Source organism: Lipophrys pholis (genome assembly GCF_963383615.2).
Source record: "Lipophrys pholis genome assembly, chromosome: 6".
NCBI lineage: Eukaryota > Metazoa > Chordata > Actinopteri > Blenniiformes > Blenniidae > Lipophrys > Lipophrys pholis.
The window spans coordinates 15,115,507-15,143,299 of record NC_137629.1 but is presented as its reverse complement, the minus strand read 5'-3'; positions in this window follow the sequence as shown (position 1 = coordinate 15,143,299).

The window sequence follows — 27,793 nt, the reverse complement described above, 5'->3', positions numbered from 1 at the left end:
GCTCTGCAACATGTATTTACACGGTGATAGATTAAATGTCCGAAGTCGACATGCGAGGATATGAAGTAACGGGTTATATATACTGTATATATGTGTGCTCTTTCATTTTTCATTTTCAATCACAACAATAATTAGAAGAGGCCACATGTTGCCTCATTAAATCATTTGAACACGTTTCGTTTCTTTGATCTATGGGCCAAACACAGTTCCTGTGCACTACTCTGCTGTCACCAAATCTTTACATTGTTTATGGATACCACGGTAATTTATTGTGACTTTCACCTCCTTTATATATCAGATAAGAAAGAATGTGTGACGAGTGGCAGATGAAACCCATCTGATAGGCCTCGTTCGTACTCATGATAACGGTCTTGCTGATTAATGCGGGAGATTCCTCCTAAGCGTCTTTTGTTTACCGTCAGAAAGTAATTGTTTGAAACACACACAAAAGTATAAACTGTCACAACAACAACGGGTGTCTTTGCTCCGCTAATAATTCCATAATTGTCACTTTGAGGAAAAGAGAAAAACACTCTGTTTGCTTCTTGAAAGCAATAATGCCAGTAATGAAGTGTATCTCCAGTTTTCTTTCCGTCGTTTGTTCCACAAATATTCAGAGTATTAAGGCGCTAAAAGCTCCTAAAGTTTGCCAAAGAAATATCTGGCATGTTTGAAGAGATTATGACATATTGCATTTTTTATTTTTTTTTCAATGTGTACAATTTTGATTAATTAAACTATTTGCACATTAGAATGATCAGACTTAAGAACACAGCATTCGCAGCTTCTGATATAATGGGTGAGCGCCTCTTCCAAACTGACAGCTTATAGAAAAATGGGTAGCAAACGAAAGCATATGCATCCTTTTAATGAAATCTCTGATGAATTCATCCAGATTATCTGTAGATTTGATAAATCCCCTCTTATCGGAAGTCACCTGGGCATGGCTGGAGTAGCAGAGGTTGATCTCGGATCAGCTGAAGAGATTATCTGGCTTTGGTCCCATTTACACCACGACGTTTCAAGTTAAAACGCATCGTTTTTTTAGTTTTTCACTGCAATGTTTTTGGAAACAGAAAATAATGTAGTAGTCATGTCAGGCCACAAACTGCCACTGTTGTTTGTTTCTGTAATGAAACCACAAACACACGTGAACAGAGAATAATACAATATATATATTAACATTGGGAGTACACAGATATTTTTACGGACTGACGACGAAGATGGATTAATATTATACTGACTCTAAACTACAAAACTACCAAGTCCCAGGAGAATATGGGCTGGGAGTCACGCCACTCGGATGGAAAACGTTGTTCTTATTGTCCATCTAATGAACCTGTGCAAATAAATTATGTACTATGGCCGTGGTACTTTTTTTCCAATTTCCACGGCGACTTGTCGAAGCATGTTCATAAAGTTTCACCAAGAGAGCTGTTTTCAAAAAGTGGCTGTGAGCACAGTTGTCAAGTCAACAAGGCCTTGGGTGTTCTGGAACAGGGACAACAGGTATGTCTGGGTTCTTATACGCTTTTAATTCCAACCAGTTTTTAAAAACATATGCCTATCTGTGTCACGTAACCCTACATTCATATTCCATGGGCTCGCTGTGTCTGTTGAACTTTAGTTCGAATATGGCAGGAGGTCACAAACCCTGACCTCTCCTCTAATAAAGGATTCACAGTTGTGACAGAACCAATGCCTCATAGAGCAGCGTCACTATCACGGACTCTGTTGCACATTGAATTGATGAATTAAACAGCTCAGTAGAGTCATGAAATTAAATTGAAAGTGCAACGTGAAGAGCAAACGCCGGAGGGGAATTGTCATCAGCATAACCGAGCCAATTCTACTGAAACAACAAATCTGCAAAATAATTCACGAGTTTGATTTTCGTTGAGTATTGACATTTGCATGTTACAGTATTATGAATGCTGGAGTGGATAACAAAAACTGTTGTGGGTCCACTCAATCAAATTGGTACTGTTGCTCTGGAGCAGAGGTGAGGAAACCAACAGTGACTTAATACCCTAAGAATGAAGTGAAGAAAACTAAAATTGAATCCAGCAAATATTTTGTCAGCTAAAATATGTATTGCATCCCGTTTCCACCAACGCCTGTCTTTGTCCCATTGCCTTCTACACAGTCGGTTGGTTATGATGTAAAAACGAGTTCCCAGACCGAGCACGCAGTGTTGGCGTTTCTATTTACGAACTGGAGACGGCGTTTGTGACATCGGAAGTGACTGCGATGACAGCGGCTTGCGTTACGCTGCCTCCTGCACCAAGATGCACCCACACATCCTGTAAACCTGAATGCATGGAGGCGATTAAGCTCGTCTTTTGCATTGGATCCAATCGTTGGGCAAATGGTTGGCAGTTGGCAGCATGTCGATGGACGAAATCCCAACTTTTTCTGACATTCCACTACTGCACATGCACACCACAGATGGAGTATATGTAGTTCTTGCACAAAGGGGACAACAATGGTAGACTCCCCGGTCGATATTCTCTGATTGACGTACTGTAGCTTCATGACTGCATTATCCCATTCAACCTGAATGACGTGAAACAAAAAGCTATTATCTTGTAAAAGGTAAGAACAGGAGCGTTGTTTACGACTGTAATATCTCTAAACTGTGACTGGAAACACTTCTAACTATTCACAGGTCCCGCTATGAAAAGAAATTTAAATAAAAAAATTACAAAATTCAAGTGTAGTTTTCTATCTGAAAAATAATCATAGGAGTGACTACTGTTTCATCATAGTTTTATCCCGTTTGGTATAATGGCCCAAAAGAATTTTGATTTGTGTACTTTTCATATGTTCGCCTTTCTTCTCTTTGTGGGACGTCGGACTATCCGTCTATCCGTCTATCGATCATCCTTTCGTCTTCTCATGGGCCATGCTTGTGTTTCCTCGTGCTCCTCTCGTTTGCTTGTGTTTTTTGACCTGTTTTTGGATTCTCGCTTGCCTTGCCCCTGTGGAAACCTTCGCCTCCCGACTTCTGAATTATATTTTGAACTCTATTTTTGTCGAAATCTGCTTTTGGGTCTCCCACCAGTCCTGACAGCACGTTTTGTAGAAGAAGTGTTTATTATGGCTGCAGTACGAATGTGCAGTACCAGCATTTCCATTTCCAATTACCATCAAAAACGAAGACATTCTCTATATGAAGCCGGTTTTAATTAAACCTTCTGGTGCAAATAACAGTGAAATGTCCAGAAAACTTCTCCTCAAGCTGTTGCATTATGCATGTTTTTACAAACTCAGGCTGACAGCGTGGCTTTCAGGCTACTTTGACAGCAACCAAGTAGCACGCTTTCATGGCCGCATCACCAATGTGTCAGCTTGTGTCTCGGTGTGGCGTTGTGTCCGCTACTCTTAGGACGTTTGTGTAGAAAAAAAACTATGTTTTCTCTTAAATGTTCACAGTTTGCTTGCTGGTTTGGCGGGCCACATTCTTTTTGCCTTATGTTTGACACAAACTGTACGTACAGGTCCTCCAGTATAAACAAAAGTGCAATACCATCTACAACAACAATGTGCTTTCACAATAAAAGGAATCTCTTCGAGCAATTCTAACAATTTTTAGTAGCTGCGTGTCCACAATATTAAAAGGTTTCCCCCAAAATTAAAGCTTCAGTGTATAATTTTAAAATTGCTCTTTGGCCAAATGCTGTGAAGAGCATGCTCAAATGTCCAAAACCACCACTTCATGTTTTGTTTTCACGGATTGACGATTTTCGACTGACAAAATCAAAACTGAATAATCGGGAAAGTAAATACATCTAAACAACTGAGCGGTATTTCACTAGCCCGCACTCACATCTCGACTTTGCGTCAATCCGTAGTCTCGTCTTGCGTGTTGCCAATTGAAGTGATCAAAGAGTTAAAGAGAAGCTTAAAGCAAAACCTCTGCGGTCTTCGTACCAGAGCAAATGAGCAAAAGACTTTTAACGCCGTGTCTCTTGGCAGATTTAGGTCTGAGATGTCATGATTAAAAAGAGAAAAGCCTCTTTGGGGAATTGGTGGAGCCGAGGTGTGTGTGCGTGTGCGTGTGTGCATGTGTGTGTGATTTCAGGATACCATTAGAGGTCATCCTTTAATGGTGTGGTCTGTGACAACATTTAGATTGTGCTTTTAACCTTCGGAGATGGTCAATCTCTCTCTCTCACTCTCTCTGACACACACACACACACACACACACACACACACACACACACACACACGCACGCACGCACGCACGCACACACACACACACACACACACACACACACACACGCACACGCACACGTCAACATATAGAGGCTTTATCTCCCCTCTAATCTTCATCTTCCACTCTCTTCTTAATCTATGTCCACATGACAAGAGCAAGCATCCAAGCAACACATGCAGCCTTTTCCCTGTTTTAAATATCTAAAGTCTGGATAAGGAAATATTCAAAAAGAACCTCACATACTAATTGTCAAATACTGACATTAGATTTGAACATCTGGCATTCTCTGGAGCTCATCTTGCACAAAAAAATGATTTATCAGAATTGGACTGTAATTAAAATACAGTATTTAACAATAAGTGGTCGGCCCCACTTCTGAGTACCGTAGTAGAGTCGTAGAGAACGACCCTGATTCCTGTCCTGACCGATAAAAGTCAGACCAAATATCAGAAGTAAAGCTCAGGCCCTATTTACACGACATTTTCATATGAAAACCGAACGCTTTTGTTGCGGGTCGAGTGTCCGTTCACATGTCAGTCTTGCTCTGAGCTACTGAAAACACAACTTTTTGAAAATGCTACGACGGTGTCTCCTTGGAAAACGTGAGAAAGCACAACTTCACTGAAACACTGCTCCCGGACACCACAGCTGGAGCGAATAGTTCTTCTGCTCAGATGAACAATAACAACAACGTGTGCACTCCAGAGTGTCATGGCTCCCAGTCCAGATTCTCCTGGGGCAGTTTTATAGTGGACAGTCACCGTGAGAACGATCCAAATTGGTTTGTCTGTCCATACAAATGTCCACCAAAATGTCACTAATATTAATGTTAATACCGCGTTGTCCTCTGCATGCATGTGTGTGGGGTTCAATTAGAAAAACAACCAACAGTGCCAACGCCTGGCCTGGCATGCTCACTACATCGTTTTCAGCATTTCTGCTGTTTCTGTGTAAACTTTTTCTAAATGCGTTGACCTGGAACTTTTTATTTTTTAATGAAAACACAAAAATTAAGGGTTTTCACTTGAAACCAAGGCCGTAGCTGCCATTGGTATTTTTCCCCCTGTGTATGTAATAAAAAATAGTAAAAACACTGCTTTGGAACTGGGTGGTTATGTGAGTGGTTCCACCAGGTTACAATTGGAGGCTTAAAACCCACTCAGCAGTTTGGTATATCAAGGCTCCCTGGACTGTTATGTCTTGCTTGAGGCCTGAAGAACATCATTCATCTATTTTCTTGTAAAGAGACAACCAGAAAGGTCTTTCATCATCTTTAATGTTATTAAATGTTACGAGTGACAGTCAAAAGTATGTTTAATCACCTTTAGTCTGGAGTCTAGATCGAGTCAGATTGAGTGGAGGCTCTTTTATCTCTGTCAGCCTGGAGATGAGATGAAAACTTTGTTAAACGGTCCTAAATCATAGTGGATTTTTACGTCTATTTCTTTCAGTTTTCTTCAAACTTTCCTTTTTTTGTTGCATATATTTCAACCATCGTTTGTCCCAAATTTAAGCCAATCCTGGTAATGGTCACTATTTTAAAGAAATACCTACCCTTCTTTCATAATTAACCCTAATAATCAATCGTAGTTACAAAACCCAGAAGTCCCAAAGAGCTTGATCCTTTGAGACTCTCTGATAATCTCTGATAAAATCACTCCAGAAAGATTGTTGTTAAAACCCAAAGGCCTTTTGTCTGTGTTCATGCGAAAAGCACCTAGAAATGACTGTGTTGTATGTGCTGCTGCTGATTGGTCAGGAGGCGGAGCTTTGATACTCAGTGGGATCTTATCCAGAATATAACCTATTCCGGAGCAAGTTAGACATTCAGAGTAAGTTACCGTGGTGATTTAAAAATTTTTTTTCGATATACCAATTTAAATCAAATTATTTCTCTTTTCCTTAATTTCTTTTTTTTTATATATTTGTACGTTCAAAAGTTTAATTCATTAATTTACCTGGTAAGAAGTGAAGCAGCGTTGTAGTATGGAAAACCCAGGGTTAATCCCTGAAGTTACCTCGGTTAAAAGAAATTCCTGATTGGTGTGTGTGCGTGTGCGTGTGCGTGTGCGTGTGCGTGTGCGTGTGCGTGTGCGTGTGCGTGTGTGTGTGTGTGGTTTTATTGCCAAAATATCCAACAGTGCCAACTGGTGGTCGTACATGGCAACTACAGCTTTTCAGCAATTCTGCTGTTTCTGTATAATTGGACATCTTTTTCAAAATATTGCCGTGTAAAATTAAAAACCCTATTCTGGCACAAAAACAACTATTTTTCCCTTGAAACATTGTTTGTGGGACTAAATCTGCTGATTGCACAGACTGATTGATTGGACAGGATTAATTAGGCGTATATTTGCACAAATTTGGACGAATGTGTTTGTGGCAGAAATACTATGATTGCTGTCGCTCTTCTTAATTTCACAAGGACCTTACTTATTTGACGAGATTACCACGGGGCACATTTAATAGAAAAATTTAAAAATAAATGAATAAAAAGTTGGAGGGGGGTCTCAATGCATAACATTAAAGCCGTACATTGTGATATTGTTTTTTTCATGCACTGCCTCAGGCTGATTTTCCAGCCTAATGATGCCTCGAGATCTTAAAACATTTCCTTGAAAATGCAAAACTTTTCTGAAAGGACGCGTTTTCATGTGAAATATTGTGTAAATGGAGCCCTTGCCTGTTATTATTGTGTTAAAGACTGTTGAAAACGTCCAAGCCACTGCAACCATGTATGTGACCACAACAGTAACATTTCCTTGATTATCCCAATGTTAGGATTTGCTGCAAGGACGGGACATCATTCAGCAAGACCTCGTGCGTTTGGCCAGTAACATGCAGCGGGACGCCGACCTCTTGTCATTGTGATTTAATTCCACATCCGCGAGATGCGTGCAGAATAAATTGCCTGTTCCTTAGAAAGTGTCGACTGAGTGAAAGTGTCTACATATATTGCACTGATGACAAACGGTGAACGATGAACAGCCACGCTCAGCCCGATGGCTGCAAGCATCGAGTAATCGGAACGACGGAGGCACTTCAGCAGCCGGTATCAATAAAGGAGGCGCAGACACTGACGGATCGAGGAGTGATCAAGCTCCATCCAATAATTGCTGAATGTCAAGAAAATGAAGACAAACTGAAGATTTGTAGTTAATAATTATGATACCAATTGACTCAAGGTCATGTTGACAAATCGGGTGTTACAATAAAAAATATGAGTATGTGTGTGTGTGTGTGTGTGTGTGTGTGTGTGTGTGTGTGTGTGTGTGTGTGTGTGTGTGTGTGTGTGTGTGTGTGTGTGCAAATTTGTGACTATAACCAAAAGAAGATTCAAGACACCATAAAAAAAAGCCACGTTTCACATTAAGATGAAGAAAATAATAAATCACCTTTACTTTTGTACTTCATTAAATGTGAACACTTCTACTTTTTCCTCCTCTTACAAAAATTTCACATTGACAAAAGTAATTTTTTTCTTTTCACACACATCAGAACTCCTGAAAATGGGTACGAGCAGCTCTGCCTACCGGGCGACGCAACACCCGCTGAGGCTCCAAACCATTTTTAGCAAATCCAACTGTACTTTCTGTTCACCGGACGAACTTTTGCGTTGTTAAATTTTTTTCACCCTGTCCCTGTGGGAATGACACCACCACAGGGAACGGGTGTCCCCCCCGGGGCATAGCCAGCTGTAGCTTTGACATCGCGCGGTGGCAGGGTGCTACTTTGTCCCCTCCGATGCCGCCGTGGTGCGAACTCGTCAAAGGGTCTCCAATGGTCCGGGTGCTGTGCCGTGAAGCCTTATACGGTATGACTGATTTCACACAGCCACTTTTTTTTTTCTTCTTTGTCCCAGACTTGTTCACAATCACTCACATGCAGAGACGCTTAAAGTGGGAAGGTGTCAGATTCTGGTGTTATACCCGCTGGCGACGCATGCTGCTCTTCTTGTTCCATCAAACATGGCCAGCGCACATGGTGATGAATGAAATGGACGAGGACATTGACTTTGAGCGAGAAAGACAGGAAGCGAGCAAGTAACATGCATGACTTTGTTGGATGGAAATGAAAACTGACGGACGAGTAAAAAGTAAAAGTTGCCGCCCCAAATAAACCAAACAAACAACAACAAACCAAAAACATATTTGGATTCGCTAAATTTGATTTTGCTGCTGAGTGCAATTGGTCTCATTTCATTCCCCAGTCAGTCAGTGTGGTTGAAATGATCATAACTGTGTAACCGACCTCAAAACAATTTGTCACTGTCAGGTCTGGATGGATCGAGCCTCGATTAATCTAATTACATGACTCTACATTTAAAAGAACTTTAAAGTTTTTTTTTATTTTATAAAACATCAAACCTGCAAAGGCTTCCCTTGTATCTCTGCTTCTGGTACAGAGTACCCATGACCCATACTGACAATACTTATTTGCCAGTCCACTCACAAATGCAGTATTTGGTACATCTCACTAGTAGCAGCTTGGATGCCCTTTGACCTTGAGATCCACCTTAGACCTGCCCTCATACTCGGTGTCGTAGTTTGAAGAAGGTGCTGGGAACGTTCCACACAGATTAGACTCGGTATTGGAATGAAAGCATCACACGGTAATCTCCTGTACAAGGTGAGATCAATCAGACCAATTGTTAATCCATTGATGTGAAAATGTTGCCATTGTTGCATTTCTGAGCATGAGTGACATCTGCCCATCTGCGTCAATCAGCTCAGAGAGACTTTTGACGCTGCCCCCCCACAGGAACCCAGAAACACAGACAGACCCACAACAAGAACCACATCTCCACCGATATATAAATCCCGCTGTCACCAAGTACAATCACACTCAGGCACAAGTGAACGACATGAGGACAGGGAACAGCCATTAGACGAGAGGAGGGAAAGTCAACAAGCCTGTCTCGACTCAGCCTTGGTTGTTTTCCTTCACAATATAGCACCATCTCAGCGTGGGCGGAGTCATCAGAGCTTTTAGCCGTGGTGCACAAGTAATCCCTGGAATGATGTGGAACACGCATTGGATATCAGCTCAACTAATAAATTAAATAGTATATGCTTTTACATATTTCTTAATACTATTACAAAATGTGGATTGTTACGATCGTGCTTCACTGTCCGGTGTTTCGGCTTCACTGGTGCCCCTGTTAACAGGTGACTTCTGCAACAAGCCGTTAGCAGCAGCTGACGGTATGATACTTTAAACTTTAATGGACGTTTGCCAGGACAGCGACGAATGTTTGGTCGGGTTTTTAACATCTGTTGTAAAAAGGGGACGCTCAAGAAAGCACCAGTTAACAGGGAAACCAGTTACTCCCATACACCAGGGCTCGGAGACCTCCTGATACTGGTAGCAGGTCGCTCCGTTGAGCTCCCGCTGAACCCTCTGGTCGCCACCAGACAAAAGAAACGCCTGCACATTGTCGTTGCTGCACGGGGTTTATTTGTGAGCGTCTATGTCTGTTTCAGAGCGTTTTTGTTCCGTCAGGGATTCCGGGATTTTCAAGGCCTTGAACAGTATATTGTTCCATTTCATATATTATGCTCCCAGTACTTTCCTTTTCTGACTAAGGTCACTTATGTGGAACATGGTTGATGTGTCATCTTTTTTTTTATTTGCAAGACAAGAGATTGGCATGCTCGTTATCATAAATGTTTTAAATTAGATTATGAACCTGCAGACCTTATTATGCCTCATCCAGGCAGATTAAAAAACATAAAATGTTAATTATTTGACTTTCCATTCAGATTAAGCATCTAAAAATATATATTTTATTATGATGACATGAATAATACTCAAACCTTCACAAGAATGTATTTAATCAACGCAGGAATGAAATAAGATTCATCTACTTTCATATGAATAATACAAAGTCTTCTTTATGAACATGTGATGGATTAGTAGAGCAACTACTACAACCCTTTAATTATAATCTCATGACAAAGTACAACATTCTTGTTTAATGACTGTAGCTTTCAAAATGACAAAAAACACTGTATTGATGGCACAATTCAAGCAGTAACAAAGAAGATATTTTACCTGACAAAACAATCCGGTTCATTTCTATGAACTTGACAAAGCAGCACATAAACCATCAATTTCATGCTGCGTTTTGTGGAAAAATGTCAGGTAATCTTTTTTTCAGCTCCAACCATAAAAACAAAGCTCGTCTACTAGATGTATATTCTATGATTAATAAAATTGACAAATATTATTCAATATGAAGGTTTTTACATGCCGTGTTGCCTTGCATTCACAATGAATGCTGATCAGAGCTGAAACAGAACCGTTGCTTCAGTTGCTCAATCTGAAAGTGTGAACTGGAAACAGCACTTTGAATCACACAATAACCTCGGCGCCATCTGTTCTCGCCAGAGAACATTCGCGTGTGTTTACAACTCCTGGCCACTTGTTTCCTCCGTGACAAGAATCTCGCACAGAAGGTGCGAGTGTCGCCCTTGCTCTCCGTCACTGACCCGTGTAATATCTGGACCGCCGCACGGGGTCAGGGGCCTCTCTGGGTGGAAGTGTTGACACACACGGTGTTTTGGCCGCTGCCGGGAGTTGACCATGCGTACGGCATATCAATTAGAAATGCTCCACTATATGAGGTGAAAAGGAGAAGAGACAATGTTATTTGAATAATATATCATAAAGTGACACATTACTGAAATACAGAGGTTTTTTTTTTTTAAAGTTTGGGTGAAATACACGCACAAAAACGAGAAACAAGTACAACGGACCTGGTTGGAATCTGATTGGCTGACAACAAATAAACAGGTGTAGACAGTGTTGTAATGAAATGCTTGTTGAGAGTAACTATTAAAATATATATATATATTTTAATCTAAGTAAACTACTGTTTAAAACCTTGAGTCACAGCAAACAAAGTAAGTCATCTTTTGTATTTTAGATCTTTTTTTTTTTTTTCCAGCTCATCATTTAAGACAGCACAAGAAAGAACAACATTAAAGCCTTTGAACGACTTTGAACGACGGCTTGTCTGATTGACGGCTAAACAGTAGGACTCGTGCAGAAGTTAGAAAAAGAAAGTCCGATGTACTGGCAGGTTTTCCCAAAACAGCAGCTCCTGGGGTAAGGTGAACAGGTTACAAAAACATTAGGGCGCTCCATATTGTTACCTTGACACGCTCTGCTCAGACTGAAACAGCAGACGCCGTTTGCCTTCAAAGTAATGGCTCGTCTTTAAATTGTGAACTCCCTTCAGCCTGGTTTGCCTCTTTCATCTGCTCAGCCCAAGACCATTTTGCCGGGTGTAATTTTGTGTGTTTGTGCGCCCCCGCTGTGAAGGAAACTGCGACTCAACCGGGGGAAACCGGAGTCCATCCGAAGGTTTCCTGCTGAGATAAAAAAAAATAAAAATTTGCATCCTTACGTGGGTGCAGCACCTTGTGAAAAGTTCTTTCTTAGAAAAAAAAAAAAAAAAGATGCTATATCAGGAAAAGGAGGGGTTCGGTCATGAAACTCAAAGTCAACCCGATCGTGTTTTCTGTTTTATAATGTAAATAGCAGGGGTTACCATCGCGGTGCCCACCGGCACCAGGTCGCCCCCAAGAACCACATGATTCGCCCGTAAGCCTGTTCTAAAAATAGCACAACTCACAAGTGAGCCGCATCTAAAATGTTATTTTATTCTCTTGCTGTTCTTAACAGTTACACTCGAACAAATCTGTTTATTTTTCCACAGGGTCATCGATATTGACATCAACAACAGGTACGTACAGTACGAACAATTCTCTGACCTTTCCTTTGCTGAAGGTCTGGTAGCTCAGGTGTTCTCCACTTGCCCGCAATATTTACATATTTCAACGGCCGTAAACCCTCCGATGTTGTTTACATACGCCGCTTTGTGCTCACCGGTTGTTTTGTTAACGATGATGTTCCTTTCCCTTCTTCGTCTTTTTGTGAGGTTAAATCCAAACTCATCAATAAAGATAAACTGGTGCTCCACTGCAGCCGCCTCCAGCTCAAGGACGCTCAGAAACACACATGACACGATCAGAAATAGTCATTATGATTACAAATACTGAGTAGGCATCAGTATATATTGGACTTACTTGCACATAGTTATATTGCAAGTCTTTGATTCTTTCTGAATATGCACCCTGTAGGCCCGTTTCATCCTCGCATTATCCCCTCGCATGACACGGTCCAGTGTTGATAGACTGACCTGGTCAATATTGTGGAATACCGTATAACGGCCAATAGACGCACAGTGCGCGTCTATTGGGAACTTAAAACATTCTGTATATATATACTGTATATATCAAAAGAAACGGCATACTATAGCTAAAAAAGCTCAAACGAAGGGCTTGTGTTAGAAAAAGGCAAATTTACCCAAACAGCAGCGAACTACATTTAATCTCTGTGAACACGTCACCTCAGCGCATACACAACTGATATGATCTGTTTAGATTTATTTTGAATACACCATGAGGGGAATCCTACTAATCCATACTGAATGTAGATGATACTCAGAGGCAGGCTTTCACCTCAGATATGGCAGAACAGGAGGTAAACATAAAATAAGCTCAAACAACAAGCAAATGTCTCAGCAAATGGCAGACGGAAAGAAAAGTGTTCATATACAGGTCAGATTCTCTCTGTTCTGTAGTTTTCTAGTTTTGTCTCTTTCTAATCAGAGAGTTGAAACGCTTGAGTAAAGTACAGCTCATGCAAATATACAGATGTTCAGTGTAAGTTTTATACGCAGGGGTTTTTAGCCGCTTCACTGTGCCCGTCCTGTGCATCCCATCCCTCCACTACTGAACAGTAAATAAAAGATTATTTTTTGAGAACTTCTTACTTCTCTGCTCTGAAAAAAAAAAAAAAGAAGAAAAATAGGAAGAATACAATACCCGACAAAAAAGCAAGTGGCCTCATAATAATTCTATCATGCAGGTCACAGCTGGCTCGTCCAGTCGCGTCTCCTGCAGATAAGCCCTATGCTGGGCTTTCTGTCGTTGCTGTCAGGATGTCTGGCTTTCAAAGGTTTCCCGGGTCATCGCACCCAAAGGGTTTCTCGTCTTTTAACGCCACGATGTAAACAAAAGAGCGATACGTCTGCCTCTTCTTGAGGGAAGACGTCCGCTTACTTCCTCGATCCTTTTTACTGCTGCTGTCCGTTTACTTTTACCTCCACGACTCCACTTCCATCGTCCACGTCATCGCTTCTGCGCTCTAATTCTCCAATTCATAGCAACCCAGCATTCAAGTACAAAGATTCCAAAACCATTTTTTGTTTTTCTTTTTTTTGCTGCTGATAAATTTAATTACTTTGGTCCTGCTTCCTCGACAATGTTTTCTTATGAAAACGGAAAACTTTTGGGGCGAAAGGCACGTTTTTGAACGGGCTCCGTCTCCATATAGATGGCAGAAACGCTGCCGCATAAGCATGTCATCCCCGTTGTAAATAGTTCTTCTGCATGTGTGCGAGTACACGGACAATAACAACAATGGCGGCCTCCCGAGCGCCATGACTCCCAGCCCATTTTCTCCTGGGACTTGGTTGTTTTATAGTTTACAGCTATCGTAACAGCAATCCAACCTCAGTCTCTCCATACGAATGTCTGTGCTCGTCACTGTTGTTGTTTATAGCAAGTTGTTCTCTGCGCACAAGTGTGTGTGGCATCATTACAAAAACAAACAACATCGCCATCTAATTGTCTGGCATGCCGACTTCATCATTTTCAGCCTTTCTGCTGTCGCCACGAAAATCGACATGTCGCCCGCAAAACGCAAAGCTTTTCTGAAATTCATTTGCAAAAAATCAGTGCGTTTATAGTTGAAACGTTGTCGCGTAAATGGGGTCTTAAGCCGAGTGCACATGAGGGGGACAGCGTAGCTAAACACAGCTGGCGAAGAGCGTAAGTTACTTTACATAATTGTTGCTTGTAAATACAATCCCAGCATCAAGGATGTTAGGCCTCTGATATGCTTAGTCGACACAGAGAGAGAGAGAGAGAGAGAGAGAGAGAGAGAGAGAGAGAGAGAGAGAGAGAGAGGTTGAGGTTGCTGTGAGCCATCTCAAAGATGGAGATTGAGAGGAGAACAAAGAGGTATAGACAGGGGTTATGTAGGGAGACATGGTACCCTGGGAGGGGGGTGGGGTGGGGGGGGAGTTGGACAAGGCAAGAGAGTGAGCAATCAAGAAGGAAGTTACAGACGGGCTGCCGCCAACATGTTTCGGCTGTTTAAGGTTCATTAAGAAACACAGCACGGGCTTCAGAGGGCTTCGAGGGCAACAGCCCTGCAACTGAACGGTTTTCTTCCTGATGCTGCCGCTGTGAGCTCATGCATGTCACACCACACTTTGCAGCCTCAACAGAAAGACGGGGTGAGCGGCAAAGCGGGGACAAACAGTGCAACCAGCTTTGTTTACAAAACATCATTACATGCTTTTTTTGGTCAAATGGCAAACAGATGCTGAATCTTCAATGCACAAAGAATAACCAGTTATGATTTACCAACTGTAGTCACTTTATATTTACTTTTTTGAATAACAATAAAATACATCTTAAAAATGAAACAAAGGTCACAAATAATCAACTTTGGTCACAACATAACTTCCCAACCTGCCGATTCACAAGTGAATTACCGGCACTTTGTTCAAATGCATGCTAGGTTCTAATCAATGTGGTCGTTGTGGCTTAGGATCATATTCAAACATCCAACTTCTCTTGTTTTATACAATTCGGCGAAAGGCAGGGTAATTTAGAGTCACCAAGCCTTAAATACATGTTCTTGTTGACCAGGGAGAACTTAACTTTGTAAAGATGTGGGCAGGTACTTAGATCTGCTCACAATTCACAACAGTGTCTCACCACTTTCTTCTTTGCTGTGTGCAAATCCAATTTTGTCAATCTCAGACGAGACAGGGCCTTGGGCACCCCCCCAAAGGGGGTCTTGAACTCTGGGTTTAAATGACTGCTGTGCAGCACTTTGAGAAGCCTGAAGCCATAAAAAACAAGTTGTGTAGGATAATTTCATACAGATGAGTATATATCCTTTTTCATTGTCTACAAGGTGCAATGCTTGTCTAAAAGCATAAAAACAAACAATAAACACAATGTTTCATCTAATACAGTACATATGGTTGATGAGACTCTAAATAACTCCTGTTAAACTCCATATACCGTATAGTTCCTAATAGACACGCAGTGCCCGAGGGCAAGCCTCTGGGTACGTTTAGGCAGCGAGATGTTCAGCCGTCATTTGGACGGTCAATTTTCAAAAATAGTTCACTTTTTGTTCAAAGTCGTCAAAGCCTGTATGCCAAATTACATGTGGTTGGACTATACCCAGAAAACATTTTACAAATCCCTAACTCCTCCACGCCAGGAGAGCTATTGCACTTTGTTGGAAGAGTATGGACTCTCACATAATGAAAATCTTTTTTTTATTATTTCATTATACAGCACCACAAAGTGAACACATACAAAACATAACAAGACAAAACAAAACTAAAAACACTTATACATAATATTAAAAAATGTATAAATAAATAATAATAATAATAATAATAATAATAATAATAATAATAATAATAATAATACAATAAAGAACAATATCACACACAAAAAAAAGAGTTAAACCTTTTTGTTTACACAGGCGGTAACTGGCATGTTTATGTTATGAATTAAAAGGAATCTGATCAAATTTTCTATCAGTGAATGATGATGAATGATGATAAGGAAAATCTTGACAAGTAACTGACCAGGAGCGTTGGACTTTGATGGACTGACGTACATTGCCAAGGCCAAATGAAAATACTCTTTATTTCTTTTAACATTGGGAACCATACATGAACATCTTGCAGATGAAGACATGATACGTCTACGGTGTAAATGATCATCTCTGAGACACATCTTTATCTTTATTATCTGTTTGGTGTTATTTTTCCCTCTAACCTGAACATATTACTCCCGACTCAGCGACCTGGTTGAGATGGAACTGTGTCGGTGAATGCAGGTACACATGCAGGTTTGTAAGGGTTTTATGTTATTGCTGTTGGTGATTGCTTGTTGGGAGAGGTGTAAAATGAAAATGACACACATATTGTTGAAAAAAGTACTTATTCACTTCGCCCTCCAGCTTATTTCTCCCAAGTCCTCTGAATACTTTCTCACAATTTCAAATGAGCTTCACGTTCATTTTTTATCTTGTCCCGAAAGACAAATGATGAACTGCAAACAAGACTTTTGGCTTCCGAGTGTGCCTTTGTGCTCAGCCTGCGCCCTGTTCTGTCTTACAAATGAGGAACCGCCTCTTGGCATTGATGGTATTTTGATTTAAAGGCACTTGGTGACACTGGCAGCAAACTCACTCATTAGCCTGTGGCCAGCAGGGACCATTTGTTTAAATACGGAATGGTTAGAAATAATAAAGTGCTGCAACAGTGAAGGACGGTGGAGAAACTTTTGGCCGCGTGCAACTTTACCAGCTATGTCAGATTTCAGCTGAAGGTTTTTGGGGTCTTGGGGGCCATCAGCACCCCTGGAGTTAAAGGTTTTTAAGCAATTTCTACACATTTTTAAAGTATTTTTTTGCTTTATTTTGTCCAGGAACAACATAATAAGAAAACTTGGAATGTATCTTACATATTTAATGAAAATCCATTTACAGTCTGACACCTGCTAAAAAGTCAGATTAATTTTAACCCTCACTGTGACTTTTCATTGTTGCCTTTCCCAGTGAAACTAGTTCTTGGCAAATTTGAATTTCAAATCAGGAGAAACCTGCTGATTCCCGGAAAATTGGCATCCCTGAGTTATATTATTTTGTTAGAGTGGTTACATATATATATATATATATATATATATATATACAGGTATATATACTCCATATATGTGTTCAAAAGATTGTCATCTCTGCATATTTGAAAGCTTTCTTAAATTCCATGACTGCAGCTGTACTTCCTTCTTAGTGTCACATGGATTATTTTTCCCTTGTGGCTTCTTTTTCCTTTCTCTTTCTGCCAGATTCCTTTATCTGATGTAAAGCCCGGCCGCCTCGCTTAATAACCACTAATAAAACCCTCGAGAAAATTGTCCCTCCAATCGTCCACTACACTCGGAAATGAAAATGAACAATTTTGAATAATTATGCTGGCCATAAGTCACATTCATCAATAAAGAAAGAGAACGTGATTAGGGGAACAAAAAAGAGAGGCCTGGAGGTAGACCAACAGGGAGAGAGAGAGAGAGAGAGAGAGAGAGAGAGAGAGAGAGAGAGAGAGAGAGAGAGAGAGAGAAAGAGAGACCAGTTTTTTAGAAAGCAAAAAGAGGAGAAAAGGTTAAGGAGAAAGAATTGGAGATTTTTTTTTTTTAAGAAAAGGAGACAGGAGAGATCAATAGAAGGCAGCAAGCTGGGATGAGGGAATGGAGGAAAGAGAGAGAGAAGGGAAAAATGACTGTGTAGGAGGAGGAAGAGATGAAGAAGGAAGGTCAGCGATGAAGTGGCTGCCAGACTCCCTACAGCTTTGGAACACTGAGTCATAGACTGGATGGAACTACATAGAGGAGAAGAGGACTGAAACAGTCGAGTGGACCAACCTCCAGATTCAGACCAGCATGTTTCATGACGTCCCGTCACAAAAAAAACATCCGTCACCATTGCTGAGTGCATCTTATTTTTTTAACGTCAAGCCTGCAGCGTGGTACCCACTCCTCCCTGTGTCAGTTGCACCCGGTAATATTCCAGCACAACTCCCCTCACACCCTCCCTGCTCCTGCTCTGGTCTGACTGTTCCTATGCCTGCTACACACTGTGCAGTTTTAGTAATCGTATCAGTGTAAAGCCGGCCACACTGTACGGCATGAATGTAAAAAAACTTTGGGCCACGACATGAAGTTGGCTGTGTGCAGATGATTAGCCCTGTAACTTGCTGAAGGTATTTGCCTGGTCTATTTGCAACCCCTATATATCCTCTTTATGCCTGGGTAATGTCCGTATATGACGGTGCTTTTGAAGTAAAACTGAGTAAAACGACACACAATCTTCCACTCATGCCTAAAGTAACCACGGAAATGTTTTTCCAAACGTGTTGTTCTGTTGGTTTAGACACAATAGCATGTTATTGGCATTTAGGATTCATTTGTGTCTTGACAGGCCATTTAGCAAAATCACAGTATTTCACAGTGCGTCACGGCCGCTGCACTGTGAGGACATGTCCTGTAACTCCAGGGTTAAGTGTCCCTTTTTCTTCCCATTTTTTTTCAAAGTATGAGCCAGTTTTGTGTGAAAGCCTACAATCTCAACTTTTCTGCTGATTAAAGATTATTCAGATACTCAAACGACCTTACAATATAGCAACGCCACGCCACTGCTCATTTTGAAACTAATTGATGTGCTCTCTAGTTGGCAAGTGTCAGTAATCCATAAGTTAGACATCTGTAATCTGCTTAACGTGCCTCAAATATCTTGTAAGGCAGTCCCTGCGGATCAAAGTGTTCTTTTAAAGCCCTTTCCACTCTGAATATTCATACCTATACGTTAAGAGAGCACAGCGGGGCTGGCTGCGGTTGGCTGCGTGTTCAAAGTGGCGTCTGATGATGACTTACATCGCCTGTAGTCTCAGCCCCCATACTTGATGACATGGTTTAGGAGGGAAGGTTACGCGTCTGCCACTGACAAGAGCAGAAAATAGATGTAATTAACCACAATAAAGAATCACCCAACAAACTTTTTGACTGCCAGGAGTTGACAATGTGTGACTGTATTTATTTTCTTAAACGGATTCCTCGCTTGGTCATCGAGCCCGTAGCACTTAATATCTATTCATAGCCTGAAATTCATTCTGATGTTCGACAGAGTCTCAATGGAGTCCCGAATACACATTAATCAGCTTATGTCATTACCATAAAAACAGAGAATGCTCGGCGTCACTGCTAAACTTTAAATATAGTCATCTCTTCATCCCATCGACACATTTATTTTATTATGTATGATCATACATTTTAGATCTAAATATAAAGAGTGGTACATTTTAGGCCCCATTTAAAAGTTTTAGTTTCAGAAAAGATACGCGTTTATATAACATTTACATTCAACGTCTGTTTACACTGCAAGAGCAGAATTAATGAAATTATAGGAGTTAGAATGCTGGGCTACTACTTAGTGTTGTTGGTTGTTTTTGTAATGAAACCAAACAACAATATCCTATAAACATTAACAATGGGAGTACACGGACATTCTGATTGACAGACGACCAAGTTGGATTGTTAAAAAGTGACTGTCAACTATAAAACTACCAAGTCCCAGGAAATGATGAATTGGGAGTCATGACACTCCAGAGGCCACCATTGTTGCTATTGTCCATCTACTGGGCATGTGCAGAAGAGGTGTTTATAACAGCCATGGTGCACACGCGCAGTAGCAGTGTTTTCAAAAAGTTGCACTCAGTTGAATTTAATTACTAGTCTCAGTGACATTCGTTGACTTTCTAATGTTTAGGCCAGCGGTCTGGAGCCGCAGAACACGTTTAATGTTTATGATAAGGCTAAAGCACCTTTTAAAGTTTTATATTATAGTTATGATGCACAACCGAAAAACTGTATCTCATGTTGCATTTATGAAGTTTTATTTACAATTCAGAATGATAAACATTTCATTTAGCAATTGCACCCTTCCCGTTCAACAGTTCTGAGCTCATTTTGACATCTCGCTGTTTGAACCATTTTGAGCAGTATTGCATGTTTTTGATTCATTTTTAAGCCTTGCTTTTAAAAAAAATCTATCAATTTTAGATTCAGCTCTTTTTTTGCATTTTTTTGTGGTTTAGCCATTTTCCCATTCCAATTGTTGTGCCTTTTTTCAGAGCCCTCTGTAAGCCAAGAGACAAGAGTCTTGTTGAACATGACTCCGGTGTGTGAATATAATGAAAATAAGACACAATATTTATTGACATTCAATTTAGTGAAAGCATCGGGGAGCCACTACAGAGGGGCTAAAGAGCCACAGACACCTGGTTTAGGCCATGAACTTGATTGATGTCAAATGCATTGATACCTTCAAAGCTTACATATTGGAACACCTCTCTCCCTCCCTCCCTCCCTCACCCTCCCTGCCTCTCTTGGTTCTCACCCACTTGCTACTCCCCAGCTCAGCAGACACCGTCCTGTGGGCACGGAGTGGTGCCACGGGTCTCCGGGGCTCACCACCCACAAACGTGTGGGGGTGGTTAAGTGCGTGTGTTTATTTCTGAGGAGCCCGTCTGGTTTGAGCGAAACGTTTGATCATTTCTTCTATTCATATTTATATCCAATCGTTGCTGGTCACAGTTTTAGTAACTTTCCTTTGTCCTGAAGCCATCGCCGCATACATTCTTTTGTTACGAATTGACAGGCGGCATCCTTTGACTCCAGGGTCTCATCTCATTGGCTCTGCTCAAATTCAATTCAATTTTATTTGTATGGTCTCAAATTCATTTCTAGGGAAAGCAGTGTGTGTGTGTGTGTGTGTGTGTCCTTGTTATCAGCATCAGCCTTGTTTAGCAGTGAGCTACAGAGACAGGAGTAATTAGCAATGTTTGTGTTTCCACGCATCAGCAAGTCCCGGCTCTGATGCAAACTGAGTTTGATAAGTCTAAATGAACCAGAGGTGGGCATGATACTACTGACCTTTGTAAAGTGTTGAGTTGGGGGAGGCTATTGCAGAAATAGAACTGCACTGGATCGGAAGGTGAGACTGCATAGGTGCAACGATGTGTGGCCCTGACCACCAATCTTTGCACACCTCATTGGGATCAATTAAGTTTCATCTTATCTTGCACGGCAAGAACGTCCCCCCCCCCCCCCCCCACCCCCCCCCCCTCCCCCCCACCCCCACCCCCCACACACCCCTCAAGTACCTCTTACACATGGTATCGACACTTTGTCCATGTTGTTCTTCTCTTTGGATTGGAGTCTCGAGGCATTTGTTAAAAACTATATACAATTGAGAAAATAGTGTGCAAATGTTTAACCTTGCACTGTATCTCCTTTGAATTTATTTTATATTCAACAACACGGAGCAACAACCAATTTTTTTTAATTTCCATATACATCTGCGGTGTCTCACCTTCATCCTGTGATGAATCAGCATTCCAGGATGAATGTGCAGACAGTATTTGTCTTTTTGTTCAATTTTTTTTAAATACATGTTGTTTGTCGTAAAAATGAACAGAAAAAAAGAATGTAACACAGAATTACAAGAAATGAAAGCTGACTGTACAGAAGAGGAAAGAAGCCCATGAAATGGAGCCCATTGATAAGCATTACTGTAATGAAAATAACAATGAAAAGGGTCAAAAAATGAACAAGATGAGAAAAGTAACAAGGGAATTAAATAAAGGACAGTCACCTAAACCACACACCATATCAGAATCACTGGGATCCTATTTGAACAGAGAGATCATCGTAATCATCTAGCCCATTTTCTGTGTTTTATGTCGAGGATTGCAGAGTTTGGGCCCATGAAGCCAGATGAAAAGTTGACGTTTGGAGGTAAAGGAAAGTCTTTATGATTCCTTCTTGGGTTAGGGTTAATGTCTGATGATAAAAAGAAAAAAGCAGTTAAATGTGCTGGAAGGTCTTGTTTATTATCAATGCATATAGAGAAATATGCAGGTTTGTCAAATAATAAATGATGAAATTGACAATGTTTTTAAAATCTCTAAACATAAGGGCACTTGACTCTTGACTTCTGGATTACTGAATATTCTCAATCTATGAGAATAGTTTGATGATGTGAAGAAGGATGTGAGGCAGCCCAGACAACATTACAACACGTGATGTATGGATATATTCCGCTGTGGTACAGATACTACACATGACTTATTGACTAAATGACGTCCCCTTCTGATAATACTACTGCAGACATACTCAGTATGGTTTCCCCTTGGACAGCCTTGTTACAGATAACTATATGATACATGGATATTATATAAAAGTTTAATGCATTAGGGAAATAAAAAGTTGTCTTTACAAAAGAAAGACATATTTCAGCAAGACACTTCAAAGTGAACATGCTATTGTTAACATATATTTCATCCTCTGGTTTGATGCCTTTAATGTGTCTGTGTAAAGAACGATCCCAGCTGTAGTTTTGCTGGATACTCTCTGCTTTTCTGTGAGAGAAACGTATACACTTGTTTGAAAATGCGTGAAACAAGAGCAAAGGCATCAGATGAGGCAGTGAGTCGTCAGATCAAATGATTACAGAGTAACAGAAGCCTGCAGTTAAGTGACTCGGGGGCATGAGAGAGTTAGGCAGAGACTAATGATAGGCTGCCAACTAAGACAACAACAGCAAGAAACATCCTCTGTGAATACTTTGACAAGGACGTCATGGGTTGTCTGCGGGTTAATGCTTGTTTATTGTTTGACATAACGCACTCCTGTGAAAAATGCTTTGCCAACGCAACCAGGTAAAACACACCCGTGCATACGTGTGGAGCCATGCATTGACCGTATATCCTGATGTTTACCACAACTATTTCATCATGTATTGTGAGTTTACGATGCATTGTTAGTTTTGGACAAATTGTCAAGAAATCCAAGCAGGTCTGATTTGTTAGGATTCTGTATAAAGCGTGCAAAATCATGTGCTCATGGGCATTTTGTGGGTAATCAAACAAGAATAATCCCATGAGTGACTTTATGTGCAAAAAGACATAAAAATTGTAGTTGTTTAGACTCTGCTTACAAGAAAACAAGTCTTTGTTCACTTGCATTTGCCATGGAGTCATTAGATGGAGCTCAGAGTACTACGACGCTGGATTTTCTCCTCTCGAGATAACTTCAAGGATTAACCCTGGGTCTTCCGTACTATGACGGTCGCTCACTTCTCACCGGGATAAATCACCACGGCAGCTTTCACTGAATGTCTAACCTGCTCCCGAGCAGGTCACGTTCTCAATAAGACGTCAAAGCTCCGTCGCCTGACCAATAAGAGCTCCAGGTGAAATGACAGTGCCCATTCTGAAGTGATCGTGATTGTTGCACTGTTTCAATTCAATTCAACTTTATTTATATAGCACCAAATACAACACAGGTTCAGGGCTGAACAGCAGCGGAGATGAGAAATTAATTTAGAACGCTCTTTTTGACATAATAAAATAAATCCTCATCACTGAGGCTTTGAAGGATGTTTTTGTTCATGACTTGTTCCAAGTCAGTTTCTCTCCGTGAGGCTTAATCTGTAATTAAGTTAATAATAATGGTCCCGCTGACAGAACTGCAGGAACATGAATTTATGAAACGCAGAACTACTCATGCTGTTGCGGTGATAAATTAATATTCCAACACAAAACTCTCACACAAGAGAAACTCTGCCTCAAAACAACTGGATGGAAAATATAAACTAAAAGAAGAGCAGTGAGGAAGTTCAGCCCGACACGTTTCCGCTGTAATAAAGTGAAACTGAATGATCACAGTGCCGTCTGTTTATATTGTCTGATGAATTGATATCGTATAATCTCATGAAGTCAGCATTAACAAGTCAGGAATGTTCTGGCTTTGGCTGAAGCAGCAGTGTTGCTTTTAGCCTGGTGGATGTGTTTTAATTCTTCATATAGAGTTTCTACGGGTGTGTCATTGGTCAGACGCTGCAAACTCCGCCCCTTTCATGTGAACGCGCACACGTAGGTCTGGGTTGAACTAGTGAGTTGATAACCTCCTTCGTAGTAACAGTTATCAGGATGGCGCGTGTGTGTCTGGATCAGTCAACTCAGGAAATAGAGAGATCCTGGATAAGTTTATCACGGTTCATAGTGCAGAACTCTGATCCCCCAGAAGCACAAAATAAACTGTGATATCATGGATGTGGACATGTTGAAGTCGGCGGTTATCAAACATATCGGAATGTGAAAAAATGGAGGAAGTATCACAATATAAGAGAGGATCTGCCACAAAGTCAAACCTGTGGAGAGAAAAAAATGATTCATGAGGAGCCAACTGAGGAAATGCAATGTCCTCAACTGGAATGGAAATTCAGCCTCTCTACCAAACGCTAAGGTGAACTGTCTTTACATTGCCCCTCATACATAGAAGATCAAGTGTTATTTTTGCACTTCTGCCAGATGAACTCTTGCGTTGCATTAGTAGAACAGCTTCCACTTGTGAGCACTTAATGGCAAGTGTTATCTGCGCAAACACTGAGTCGTTCAGAAACCCTCGCCGGGATCAGCTTTAAGCTCTGTCGTTGGTTCCTGGGCACCGTCTTCCCTGCACCATGGTTAAGTGAGAACTAAATTGTAACGCAACGCTGTGAAATGGTCAGCAAGGTAAGTAGAAGCAAGGAAGGGGGCGTAAACAAAGTTTGAGGGTGATGGGACACCCAGCCACGAGACACCACCAATCTTTTCTTGGTTTCCACGTTTTAACGTATGGTGCAAGAAATCTTACTGCATTCATATGGGAGGCTGAGAATCAAAAAAGCAGCAATTTTAAGGATAATATGACACTTTCTCAAACGGCCTGATTTATTAAGTTTGCAAATACACATGATGTATCATGTCTCAAACATGATGAAGCTGAGCTTCGATCTGGAATTTGAGAAATGGTTAAAATAACAAACATGAGTATTGGTGAATATGCAGTGAGTTTTATCTATTTAAATCCATAAACTCTCGGTATGAGTGTGTGCCCCCGGTAATTTAATAGCACACAGTGTGATTAAACAAAACTAAGAGCAATAGAGCTGTTCATGGGTGTATCTGTATTCGTCAACATTTGAAAGGACGGAGCAGATCAGCTCGTCTCAGAGGCATTTAATTGTGCACTGAGCAAACAGGCCAAAGACAGAAGGGAATATATATATATGCACTTGACATGTTAATTGAACTATTTTAACTGTTCATGTTAACAAAAACAAACATTCACCCACATTAATGTGTTTCTGTAACTCATTTTTCAGCCATCCGACCAAGACAAAGCAACTTGTTGACACTGTCCGTGAGGAGAGCCGACGCTCCTTATTTACAAAGATGCCTGCACCTGAGAGCAGTCAGCGGAATCCCCGACTAATGGATGCTTGGCATTGATGTGCTATTTTAAGCTGAAAGTGCTTCAGTGAAAAGAAATCTCCTTCCTGCAGTGTTCGTGATACTTTATGTCGGACGACTCTTCGGTCTTTTTGTACTCAAATTTCCCCATCGAGAGAACCGACGTGCTGTTTAGTGCCTTTATGCACTATAATGAACAGCTAAAAATGCGTTGCCAGAGACTTTTCAGGGATTTCCTGCACTGCAGATAGGAAGCCCTAATAGCATTATTTATACTTTTCCTACTTAGACCCTAACCCTTACCCCATTTCTCCAAATCTAATATTGCACTTGGAGGAATTCAAGCACACTTTATTTAGATTTTTTCCCTGTCTGACAGTTTTGTTAAAGTGACTACATCCTTGTTTGTACGACTGTGACATCCATCCTTGAACCCCTCTCGTAAGAGCCACACACAGTAAGTAGATCAGAGCCAATAACGCTGAGGGAAAAGCATTTTTCTAGCATCCATACCACTTCAACATCGCCCGCCATTCATTTGGTTGACTTAACTTAAAATTCTATTTCACTCCGAACGTCTGTTTCTCAGGCCCAGCGTTCGCAGGAGACTCTCCTCCCGAGCTATCGAGATTCCTGTCTGCACATTCCAGAGGTAGAAATCTCTGTAAAATCCTTTACTACTATTTTCTTGACTAATTAGTTGGGGTTCTTTTTAAAGTCCCGTGTAGCAAAATCCAGTTTTCCTGTCAGAACTGTGCAATGAAAATGTTTTCCAAGTTTCTCTGGTAACATCTAATATGTGCCATTCTATCAAATAGAATTCTACAGTATCTCATACAGAGCTTGGAAAAAAAAAAAAAAGAAGAGAAACAGCATGAAAGAAATTACACCCCCTGATGAGATGTGACAGTACTGTGAATCTACTTTTCACAGCGTCACCTCAGCACAGTCGGCAGCTGGCTCCTCAAGTCGGGGGGGGGGGGAATCCTGTTGGAGGGTGGAAATCTTCTTATCGGGACCGGGCTGAGGCCAGTAGCAAGGAGTCGGCTGGGAATTTAGACCAGAAACCACAGGACGGGGGGAGTAGGAGCTGGGCTGCGTCGGATAAACTGGCTTATGGAAGAGAAGACAAAAGCCGGCAGAGTATGGGAGAGGATACACACAGCCATGTCTCCAGTGGACGAGGGGATTTTAAAGACAGGAAGGTGGACATGTTCCAAGCTTTGTGGTCTCCACCGGCTCGCACTTGATCCTCTTCCGCTGCTGACACTTGATCAATGTCCCCTGCCCGTGGAGAGGTTTTCACAGCAGGGGGTGGAGGCAGCAGTGGGAGGGTGAGGAGGAGGCTCTTTGGCTCAGCCAATAACAGTGACGCAAAAAGAAAGAGACGGCTCCTTCCTTGCTGGCATTCGCCGAGAATAGAAGTACGTTTACTTGCCTCACTGCGATAGAGTGCTGCTTGATGTTGGTATTTTAATTTTTACTTAAAGGAGATATAAATTCAATCAACCTCTTGAACCCAACAAAGGGAATGGAAAGGCATCAGCATCAGTCTGTCACAGCTTCCACAAGTACTAATGCTATATTTGTATAATCTAGTCAATGTGTAATTAAAGCAGGGGCATTTAAGCAGTGAGGATATATAAGCAGCATACAAAAGGGACAAGCTTTGTTTTTTTGTTTTTTTTACCATTTTGTAGCCTTTTGCCTTATTCAGGTAATGTGATGAAGTCTTACATACATCCAATGCACCGTCTCCGCCATGTCCTCCCTGTCTATGCAGGTTTTCTTGACAAAATATGACGGCAGTTATGAAATAACAGTGCAGCTTCACATATTTCACTCATCCTTCTTCAACAGACACCACAGCAGGAAGCACAAAATGCAGAGTGACCATACCGCTGCTAGAGCGTCTTAAGCCATATATCAGACTTCTCTACCTCACATCAGTTCAATTCAGAACACGAAGACTTTACTTCACTCACAATTCCAACTGTTGGCCAAACACCAGATGATGCAACTGTGGACATTTCAATGTTGCATATCCAATGTTATATATATATATATATATATATATATATATATGGCAGGGACAAGAGACCCAGCCAGAACGTGAACAAACCACAACATAAGTTTTAAGCCCGATCTTAAAACAATTCACTGCACTGAAACAATTGTAAAATCCTGCAAACCCAAACATACATTATTTACTGTTCTTAAAATGGAAGAATGCAACCAGTTCTTCTAAATTGTTCGAGCTTTATAGAAGTTGTATGGTTTTCTCTTTCTTTTAAATACATTTTTTTTAAAAAAGTACATATACGTATAGGCTGCACTTGACTATCAGGTGTCCACGTTGTAACAGGAATTTCACTGTGGGAATGTGAGGATTTCTCATATTTTCATCAATTCTCGCAAATCTGTCTTTCATAGTGCCGGGAATTCCTGCAGACAGTGGTGTGTGTGTGTGTGTGTGTGTGTGTGTGTGTGTGTGTGTGTGTGTGTGTGTGTGTGTGTGTGTGTGTGTGTGTGTGTGTGTGTGTGTGTGTGTGTGT